This window comes from Ascaphus truei, chromosome 17 (genome assembly GCF_040206685.1).
Source record: "Ascaphus truei isolate aAscTru1 chromosome 17, aAscTru1.hap1, whole genome shotgun sequence".
Taxonomy (NCBI): domain Eukaryota; kingdom Metazoa; phylum Chordata; class Amphibia; order Anura; family Ascaphidae; genus Ascaphus; species Ascaphus truei.
Window position 1 is genome coordinate 26192255 of NC_134499.1, and position 11374 is coordinate 26203628.

The following is an 11374-nucleotide window of genomic DNA, read 5'->3' on the forward strand; positions in this document are numbered from 1 at the left end:
TCCCATTATCTTTTCCTGAGGAATGTACCTCTTCGAAGGGATCATCGAGGACCGCTTCCCATGTGACGTGGCTGATGATTAGTGAAACTTTTAAAGCCTTTTTTGAGGGTTATAGGAGGTGTAGTAATAACTAAGCAGAGTTGTTTGCTGCATCAAATGAAGGCTGGTTTATGGTAAAGAGAATGTGGACATATTCCAGCTGTAATTATTATTATTATTATCCTTAACAGTGTTAAGTCCACTTGTGCATTTAATGTTATATATTGTCTCCTGCTTTTGTAACATTCGGGTATAATGTTGCTGTTTTGACCTTATTCCAGGATTAAACTATACCCAATTGTTGATCATAAATAATCACATTGTGATAATTCTTTGTATTTGTTGGGATCGGCGAATGAAAGGGCGTTTTGCTTTTTTATATTCCCATAATCGCACTTGCATTGGGATCAGCATTCATTCTTCAGTTAATCACAAGACCGTAACTTAATTACAAGGTGTATTATGTGCTATTTAAAATTGCACTTAAGTTAAGCTTTATGATTTAGGTTTAATCACTCCATAAAGATATCTGAAAGGTGCGATCCCACATAGTCGGGCTGTTGAATTTCTTAAGGGTCTCTGAATGGGTTAGTGTTTATCCCACCCTGTCCTAATCAGGGAGCCAATAAAGATGTGGGGGGTGGGGAGTGGGGGGCATCTGGCTGTACAAGCATTTACTGATCAGTGACATCACACAGTGACATCACACAAAAGGGAGCAGCCAGAGGCAAACAAAGCCCTCACAAGTCTCACTTTAAAACATAAATTAAACTTGCTTATATGTGTCAGATTTGGGTAGAAATGTATAAATTACCCAGCTGAGACCCCTTAAAGAAGCACTCTTGGTGACACTTTTTCGGAGTGAACCCGCTTCTAAACAAGCCTTTAAGACACTAATTGGACATGCGAGAAGGGCTTACAGAATAGCAAATCATACCAATCCGCTTCTAAAGGACACTTTAGTTTGTCACACGTTGGAGCTGCAGGAATAGGCCCCAAAACATGATCTAAAAATCTTTTTAATTATTATTTTATAAAAAATAAATAAAGTACTGATAACTTGACATACAAATATAGCTGAACCAATTTCTCAGTTAAATAACTGGCCTACAACATAAGCCAGCGATGCGCAAACTGGGGGGCTCGCCCGCCCAGGGGGAGCGCGAGACTTTATTGGGGGCGCGGCGGTTACAGAGGCCCCGCGCTACAAGCGCGAGGCCTCTGTAAATGTACTCACCAGCTTCTTGTCCACGTGTCTGCATTGCGAAACGGCGTCAAATGGCGCCCGTTACCATGGAGACATGGCGTCAAATGACGCTGCGGGTCACGTGACGTGATGTCACATGTCACATGACCCCGCAGTGTCATTTGATGCTTCGTTGAAGGTAAGGGGGCGGGGGCGCGGTCGAGCAGAAGAGCAGTCGGGGGGCGCAGTGCAACAAGTTTGCGCACCCCTGAAAGCAGTAAATGCTTTGTATTTAGTGATATGTGTTCTATATATTCTCACAGTTACACTTCAGTGCAATTATTTTGACTTTATTTCAACACTTATTCACCCAAACACATACTTGTACTTTAAAGGGGCAGAATCCCACTCAAATATTAACCCAACGACCACTTTTTTTTTTTATACACATGGATGAGAAGCAGGGGAAGAAATTAACGTGGTTCAGCTCTGGGATACATGGTAGCGCCAGTCCTCTCCAAACAAAATGGAGGTTTAAATCTCCCACGTCACATGGGCCAATCGGAAGCTGCGACATCACCCGTTGAAACTTCCTATTATCCCGTGTGATGCAGGGAATGTAAATACATGGAAGAAACGGTGGTTCCTTCGGAGATGAAAATCACAGAAGTCATGGATCTGAAATAACTGTGGTTCAGCTCCAGAGACCCCCAAAAGGGGGTAAGTTGCATGGGGCGGACAGATCCTTTAAATGTTCTTAAAAAGAATCTGAATATGATGTACATCATTACATCAACGAAGAAGCATTTTTAACCGTCTGATTAGGCTTTTTGGCACCACGGATGTAGATGTTTTAAACATGACATAACCGAATGGCAAAATCCACCTTAATGAATAATGAAATAGATGAAGGCAGAATATCCTCAAAGGGATGAAAACAGGGGATTTACTTACAAGTTAGGGCAATCCCAAATGAAGGGTTTTGGCATCCACCCAGCTCAGATAATTGTGATGGCTTCATTAAAGATGAAGTGCTTTATTATACACTGCGTGCTGTCTCCCCTGTGGTCAAGCACCAAATCTGTAATGATGTCTGCTACGTGGATGGCAGATCTCACTCCGCATCTCCCCTTTTATCCTGGATGGAGCTTTATACGCGTTTGCTGCTGGCCTCTTTGATTGTGTAGGAGTTTTAGATAACGTCCTACATGGAACAATCTTGAACCGATAAAAGTGATCTGTTTGATCCATGGCATTATTTTTTAACCTTCCGGCGCATTGTTCCGTTAATTCTGATTGTGTAGGGTGACTGTTAATTCTGATTGTGTAGGGTGACTGTTAATTCTGATTGTGTAGGGTGACTGTTAATTCTGATTGTGTAGGGTGACTGTTAATTCTGATTGTGTAGGGTGACTGTTAATTCTGATTGTGTAGGGTGACTGTTAATTCTGATTGTGTAGGGTGACTGTTAATTCTGATTGTGTAGGGTGACTGTTAATTCTGATTGTGTAGGGTGACTGTTAATTCTGATTGTGTAGGGTGACTGTTAATTCTGATTGTGTAGGGTGACTGTTAATTCTGATTGTGTAGGGTGACTGTCAGTCCTGTTTGTGTCAGATCAAATATAAAGGCAATTAAATGTATGGCCACACCACTCTGGAAAAGGGCAGGACAAGGGAGGGATAAGACGACTGATGGAAAGACCAACCCTACACTTTAGCCTACAATTTATACAAACGTTTGCAATAAATCTTAAAAAAAAAAAAAAAACCCCACAACATTTACTTAAACGTGCATTTAGTTGTTTTTTAATCAATAACCTGTTTAACATATTCCTGTAATTAGTGCCTTTTGGTGCTACTTGGGACTGTACACTTAAGACCATTAGAGGGTACACAAGATGCTGGAGCCGTGCTCTTTATAATGAGTTCTGTGCAGCGTTCCCAGAGCGAAGCCCAAAGAACGAATCTATTCTCCAGATAAATAACGCTCACTGAGCCAAAAATTACCCTGGTGGAAAAGAAGTGCCAGCTTTCAGCGTAAATTAACCCCGTGGGACAGAGGAGGAACACAAGTCTGAATGGAGCCTGTTAATCCTTATTTGACCTTTAAAGAGACAGTTCTTTGTAGCTTTTCTTCCCTCCGACCTCCCCCCAAAATATACATACACACACACACACATACACACACACACATACACACACATACACACACACACACACACACATACATACATACATACATTTGACTGCCAAAGGAAGATTAAATTATCCTTAAACTGAACATTTTACCTATTTGCGTTGTGTGCAAATTAAAAACAAAATCGCACACTTAGATTGTAAGCTCTTCAGGGCAGGGTCTCCTTTTCCTATTGTTTTATGTCTGAAGCGCTTATTCCCATTGAGTTATAATATTATTTTAAACTGCTACAGTATGTCCGTGCATGGTGCTATATACAGTTAATAAAGATATACAAACACATATACATACATATATACAGTAATTTAATCATTTTCACCAGCTCCTTTTTAAAAACAGAGCATCATGTTTAAAACATAAAACATCCCCTGAAAGGGCAAGAGAAACTATTTGAAAGAAAAAAAATTAAAAAAAAAATATATATATATATATTCCAAAAGATTGACCTAGGCGCAAGGGGAGACAGAAAGAAAAAACATAGGGTAGTATGTTCTGACAATTTAACCCCTAAATGGTACGATATGCACTCACAGCGTTTCAATTAATTCGAGCCTTGTATCCACTGTGGGATCTGGAACAGTGTAGATAATCTGGAGCGTCCAGCAGCACGTATTTCACAGCCAGGTATTACGGTACTTTTGGGGTCTCAAAGGTCTTATGGTGCACTCCGTTTTGGACAGTCACGGCTTCAGATGGAATTCACAAAAGATAATCCACGCCCTACGCGTTTCTCCTTTACGGCTTCGTCAGGGGCTAGTCAAAGCCGTAAAGGAGAAACGCGTAGGGCGTGGGTTATCTTTTGTCTGAGTAACGCAGGAGCACTTGATAGCTGTTAAGCTACGTTTTTTAATGTGGAGGACTAATTATTTCGGCAAACAGTGAAGCTACGATCGGAAGCACGGAACTCCCGCGAGACTGAGTGACGTCATCACGACATCACGTCCTGCGGAGGTACCGGATGAACACAGAGGGCGGGAGAAGCCGGTGTTGGAGAGGAATTCCATCTGAAGCCGTGACTGTCCAAAACGGAGTGCACCATAAGACCTTTGAGACCCCAAAAGTACCGTAATACCTGGCTGTGAAATACGTGCTGCTGGACGCTCCAGATTATCTACACTGTTTCAGATCCCAGAGTGGATACAAGGCTCGAATTAATTGAAACGCTGTGAGTGCATGTCGTACCATTTATGGGTTAAATTGTCAGAACATACTACCCTATGTTTTTTCTTTCTTGTCTCCCCTTGCGCCTAGGTCAATCTTTTGAAATCTCTTCGTTACAAGCTTGTGGAGCTGAAGACCTAATTGGCAGCAGACAGAGTCAGGGATAGATAGATTGTTAGGGTTAATACCCTCCGCTCTATGTGGTAACTTTATAATTTAGATATCTCTGTGTGATTGCGCTGTGTGTATTTTTCTTTTGTATATATATATATATATATATATATATATATATATATATATATATATATATATATATATATATATATATACACACATATATATATACACATATAGCGACCAACGGGGATGCTGCTTTAAATTACATTTTTTAACATATACGTGTTGTCCTGTGCTTTTTAACTACGTTGCTAACTATGGCTTTTATATGATTTTACAAGAAAGGAAAGGGGAAAAAAGTGTGGCTTAACTGTTTACGTTTAGACGCAAGGTTCTACAAACAGTTTTACGGATGTTAGGTCAAGATTTGAAAGTGCAAAGATATTAAACATATCTTACATTTTGAACGAGTTCAGATTCCCTGTACAAGATGAGTTTCGGTCTGGTCAGTAAAATAAATTGAAGCAATTGAAGAAGTTTAATAAAGTAGCATCCTTTGTATACAAGCAGATAGGGGGATAGAGAGGCCGCGATGAACCCAGCTGATAGGGAGATCCGGGGTCATACAAAACCATCAGACAATCTTAACGTGCTGAATATAAAAAGGAATACTCCCAGCGACAATCCGTTCTCCGAACCCCTGGCAGCCCATGATTTCCATTACCGAAAGCCACCCGGATTTAATGAACTCATTCTCCATCCAAAGGGTTTACAGTGGAACCTGCTTATGTTACCGGTACAAGAAGGGACCTGTTGGGTAGCGATTAATGAGAACGCCTGTCTTTTCTGATGACCTCATTTCTATGCTATGCACAAATCTCTTGCCTGGGACCACCACATGTATGTATGTCTTTATTTATATAGCGCCATTAGTGTACATAGCGCTTCACATTAGTAATACATGTGACAATCATATGAATAACAAATATACAAATAACAGGTCATGGGAATAAGTGCTTCAGAGATAAAAGTAAAATTTCGGAAGAGGAGTCCCTGCTCCGGGGAGCTTACAATCTAATTGGTAGGTAGGGAGAACGTTCAGAGACAGTAGGAGGGCATTCAGGGGGCCAAGCTTTATGTATCGTGTATAGTATTAGCCACGGTGTTACTCATATGCTTCTTTAAGCAAGTGTGTCTTAAGGTGGGTCTTAAAGGTGGATAGAGAGGGTGCTAGTCGGGTATTGAGGGGAAGGGCATTCCAGAGGTGCGGGGCAGAAAGTGAGAAAAGTTTAAGGCGGGAGAGGGCTTTAGATACAAAGGGGGTAGAGAGAAGACAGCCTTGAGCAGAACGCAAGAGTCGGGATGGTGCATAGCGAGAAATAAGGGCTGAGATATAAGCAGAAGAGTGTAAAGCTTTAAAAGTGAGGAGGAGAATTGAGTGCGAGATGCGTGATTTGATAGGAAGCCAGGAGAGTGATTTCAGCAGGGGAAACGCTGAGACAGATTTTGGAAATAGTAGAGTGATTCTGGCAGCAGCGTTTAGGATAGATTGTAAGGGAGACAGGTGAGAGGCAGGAAGGCCGGACAGTAGGAGGTTACAGTAATCGAGGCGGGAGAGAATGAGGGCCTGAGTCAGAGTTTTAGCAGTCAAGCAACAGAGGAAAGGGCGTATCTTTGTAATATTGCGGAGGAAAAAGCGTCAGGTTTTAGATATGTTTTGAATGTGAGAGGCGAATGTGAGAGAGGAGTCGAGTGTGACCCATAGGCAGCGTGCTTGGGCTACTGGGTGAATGATTGTAGTTCCAACAGTAATGTGGAAGGAGGTAGTAGGGCCAGGTTTGGGAGGAAGTATGAGGAGCTCTGTTTTTGCCATGTTAAGTTTCAGTCGGCGGAGGGCAATCCAGGATGATATTCCAGAGAGACATTCAGAAACTTTGGTCTGTATAGCAGGTGTAAGGTCAGGGGTTGAAAGGTAAATTTGTGTGTCGTCAGCATAGAAGTGATATTTGAACCCAAAAGATGTGATTAGGTCACCTAGAGAGAGTGTGTAAAGAGAAAAGAGAAGAGGTCCCAGGACAGAGCCCTGGGGTACCCCCACAGAGAGATCGATAAATGAGGAGGAGGAGGTGTTAGCAGAAGAGACACTGAAAGTACGATGTGAGAGGTAAGAGGAGATCCAGGATAGAGCTTTGTTCCAAATACCAAGAGTATGGAGAATGTGAAGGAGAAGAGGGTGGTCCACGGTGTCAAATGCGGCAGAGATGTAAGGCAAGGACCTCCGTTTCCCCACAAGGAAGGCTTTATGCTCTTCTCAGCCTTGGGAAATTTAAAGGAGACAAGAAAACCCTTCTCTCCTCTTTCCCCATCACCCTTATTACTTCTGTAGACATGCGCCATGCAGATGAACACTTTCAGGGTTGGATTGGTCAGGGAATCCCGCTAGATATTGAGGATCATACAGAAGCCTATAACTGGATCCCAGTCTTCACATACCACTAATGGCATAGTGATCAGACACATCAAAGCATTTTTTTTAATCGTTTTTATTGTCGGTGGGAGAGATGGGGTTATTGTTGATCTATTGCCTTCCATCGCCATGTTAATGAAATCTGATTGCAACCTTCCTGTATGAAATCTGAATTGGATTGAATACACACCACATTTACATTCTATATTCTACTAGATTAGGGGTCCTCACGCCCCCCAACAGGACAGGTTTTCAGGATATCCCAGCTGCAACAAAGGTGCTTCAATCAGAATCCCAGTCTTCGACTGAGACTCTGATTGAACCACCTGAAGCAGGGACTGATTGAGCCACCTGTGCTGGAGCAGGGATATCCTGAAAACCTGTCCTGTTTGGTGGTCCTTGAGGACTGGAGTTGCCCACCCTTGATGTAGTTGATTGGCACTTTTTTTTCTGAAACCCCCACCCCCAAATATAAGACGTTTTTAAACTCTGAGTCGGATACATTAAGCGCGCCCTGCCGTTAGCGCCCTTTGCCTTAAATCGTTGTGTGTTTGTTTTTAATGGTAACCGGAGGCTTTGGAAGATTTTATAACGTTTAGGTAATCTCGTGGCAAGAGGGAGGAACCTGGTATTTAGACAAATTGTCAATTCGCACAACTTCTTTATTTCCTTTGGGAGTAATTATGATTCATTCACTAGCCAAACGGGGCAAAAAGCAGAAGACCGATATCTGACAAGACGATGAATTTGACAGGACTCAATGAAAGAAAAAAATATCGATATTTTATATTTCGCGGCACACACGAAAATGTAAAACGTTCACTTGAAAAGTGATTCCATCTTTGTAAGAAGCTAATTACATTATGTTTAAAATTGCATTTGTTTATTTTGCCTGCTAAGTGGCGCTGCACTTTAAACAATTAACAATTTCCCATGTGTATGCGTGGTAGAGTTTCGCTCTACTGTTAAGCTGTCTGTGAGAAGGTTTACTGGCACTGCACTTTTTTAACCCAGGCAGTGCTGGAAAGCTATGTAATATGGCTGGCATACATTTATAGGGGTCCATGTTAAAATGGACATGAGGTAAAAGGTGACACTGTGTTCTCATTTTGCATGTCATTACCCAGAATCCTTGGCTGCAGTACAAGCACTGTATGCAAAGACAGCGGTGTGCAAAGAGGGGGGCGCGCCCCCCGGGGGGGGGGGGGGGGGGCACGGCAGCTACAGAGGTCCTGCGCTCTCCCCCAAGGCACTTAAAGTAAGTGCAGAGGGGACCGTGTGAGGCCTCTGCAGCTTATTTTACCTGATGTTCGGCGACGCGTCGCCATGGTAACCGGCGTCATTTGGCGTCACATGATGTCACGCTGCCATGGTAACATGACCCCGTGACGTCATTTGACGCCGGAGCCGAGGAGGTCCGAGGCAGGGGGGGGTCGCAAGCTAAAAACTTTGCGCACCCCTGTGCTAAGAGATAGTGGGAAAGGCAGCGTTACAGACCTGTCTGAGATATGGGAATTAGTGTATTTTTATTTGCTGCGTACTCTTCTGTAGTAATTCATGTTTTTTAGAACCTCACTGCAAATATTTTATGCCTGCAGTATTTTAGTTCGTGTGGAGGCTCAAATAAGCCTTTTAAACTTTTGCTTGCCAATGCGATGTTAACCCACTCTGGCAGAGAAGGGGTTAAGGCAGGGGTTCTCAACTCTAGCCCTCAAGACCCCCCAACAAGTCAGGTTTTCAGGATATTCCTGCTATTCCTGCTTCAGCACAGTTGGCTCAATCAGTGGCTCAGTCTGAGCCACTGATTGGGCCACCGGTGCTGAAGCTGGGATATCCTTACAACCTGACCTGTTGGGAGGTGGGGCAGGGGGTCTAGAGGTCTAGAGTTGAAAACCCCTTGTTTAAGCCAAAATATACCACGTTTTTAGTCTTTCCCATGATTGTATTCTTCATTTAAAAAAAAAAAAACCTCCACAACATTGAAAGATTTGAAATGAACAAAAAGCGTGAAGCATCCAGAACGGGCAAGTTCCAGCATTTTAACGAATAAGCCTAGGGATATATGCAGCGCTGCAATTAAGAGGAGCAGTGATTAGATCACACAGTAGGACTAATTACAACCTTACAGGCGAGTTGTAGCAGTGAGAGAAGCTGAGAACCTAAGATCTGACTCCCTTTTCCCTGCCTGTTTATTGCAGGGTATTATTACCAGCAGCACCTACACGACAAGGCGGAATATATTGTGTGCAGAGCAGCTGCCTGGGATTCTGTAGGGCAAAACTTGAAAGATCTCTTTCGGAATACGTTTTCCTTTCCGTCTTCCATCCTGTGTCAGATGAAACAACCGCACAACCTGTGAAAGGAGGCATTTATTTCCAGTGCATCTCTGGGAAAACACATTATGGCATAATGAGTCTTCTGTAATGGTTGGTAATGGAGTGTTTGACCTGAGTCATTGGGTACATTTCAATGAAGCTTTTGGCTCAGAATTGGCTCTGTGGGTTATGAGTCTATCTGTTTTTTTTAAGGGGTTAATTAGAGGTTAAAATACCCTTATGTAAAGATTCCCACTTCAAAATAGCACAGGGTCAAAGGTCCAAACTGTTATCAGCAGTGTCACTGGGAATGTTTGTCCATGCCAATGAACAGCAATCTCCAGAGTGAAGAATTTCTTTACAGGTAGTCCTGGCTATCCAACGTTTCACTTTACAACGAATGGCATATCCAACGCTTTACAATGCAACCCTGTGAGCCATTTTTCGACGCCTGAATGCGTTATCCAACGCTCACCGCCACTGATTAACATGGGACTCGCTTTACAACGGTGTCACTATCCAACGCTACTCCCAGAACGGATTCCGGTGGATAACCGAGGACTGCCTGTATTATTCTTTTTTTTAATATTTTTTTTAAAGTTTACATGGACTGGGGGTTTTCTAGGAAAAAAGGCCACTGCGGTCTTACCATCGCCATCAATTCAGGAGATATTTACAACTGATATCGTAGTAATTGCGGGTTTAAAAACCTCTGCTGGCTATGCCATTGTTGGTACAACGCCCCTTGATACACCCCTCAATTTCTGTAACGGCCAACACAAATTCTTTGCTTCCTGAAAGTGCCAGGCACAGATAAATCTCTCTAAACCCGCACGTCACGGTGGACAAATGATTATTATCAATCGTTATTATTATTTATTTGTCAAGCGCCACCATATTCCCAGCGCGGTACAATGGGTACAGAGTTATGTATATTACACAAACGGTTACATACAGGTGAGGACAAACATGCACAAACAGACACAACGAGGCAACGAGGTCCCTGCTCGTGAGAGCTTACAATCTAGAGGACAAATTTGGAGTGTTTGACATTTGTACAAGTATCATCATAAGCCACGTAAGTATCATCATAAGCCACGTGTTGGTTTATGTAACGTCTACTATTGAGTAACAGTGGGTAGTGCACTTTAGTGGATGTGTCCCATAAACCTTTGTCGTCTCACTCTTTGAAATCTGAATCACATCAACACTTTTATTTGTATCTCGTTCTTCCTGATATCACTAATTTGTGACCTTAGGCCATTTCACTGGTAATACCCCTGCTCTATACCTTAATAACTACGATTCCATGTTGCATATCCATGATAATTTGATGGCGCCTTATAAGTGATAATAATAGTGTCTCGTGCAGGGCTGTAATTATTGTGGTGCTGAGTGAGAGACACAAATGAGTGACTCTCACCCTGTATGATGCATGGTATGTCAACAAACACACCCAGTCTGGAACTGCGATTCATGTACAGCTAGGGGTATCAACTTTCAAACAAAGGAAGAAGAGATTGTTGAGGATGTCCACTCCAAAAAGGCACCTGGCTGGGGTTGACACACGTGTATATGGAGGCTAGCCGACACATGTATGTACTGTATATCTTTATTTATAAAGCGCCATCCATGTACATAATATAACCGGTAATGGGAATTAGCTCTTCAGACATACCACTATCATTAAGGAAAGGAGTCTCATCCCCGAAGAGCTTACAATCTAAGTGGTAAGTTGGAAGAACGTGCAGAGAAAGTAGGAGGGTGTTCTGGTAAGAGCGTCTGCAAGGGGCCAAGGTCATCCATATGAGATGTGTAGTATCAGCTAGAGATGGGCAGATTTTTTGGGGCAGATTTGGATCGGCCGGTTCCATTAGTCCGCGGATTTCA

At 42.7% G+C, this 11374-nt stretch overlaps 1 protein-coding gene across 5 annotated transcripts in view; it reads left to right on the forward strand.

Moving 5' to 3' along the window:
• The window catches only part of PLXNB1 (plexin B1), a 111555-nt gene that overhangs the window by 54704 nt on the left and 45477 nt on the right, over nucleotides 1-11374 (forward strand). Inside the window, exon 3 of one of the 5 annotated variants that reach the window (XM_075574349.1) lies at nucleotides 9368-9595. The exons of 3 other annotated variants lie outside the window; for them this stretch is intronic. The gene's annotated coding sequence lies outside the window, so the exon portion shown is untranslated. Of the gene's footprint in view, nucleotides 1-9367; nucleotides 9596-9724; nucleotides 10563-11374 lie in introns of those variants that run through there. One more of the 5 variants, XM_075574353.1, reaches the window with a different exon arrangement.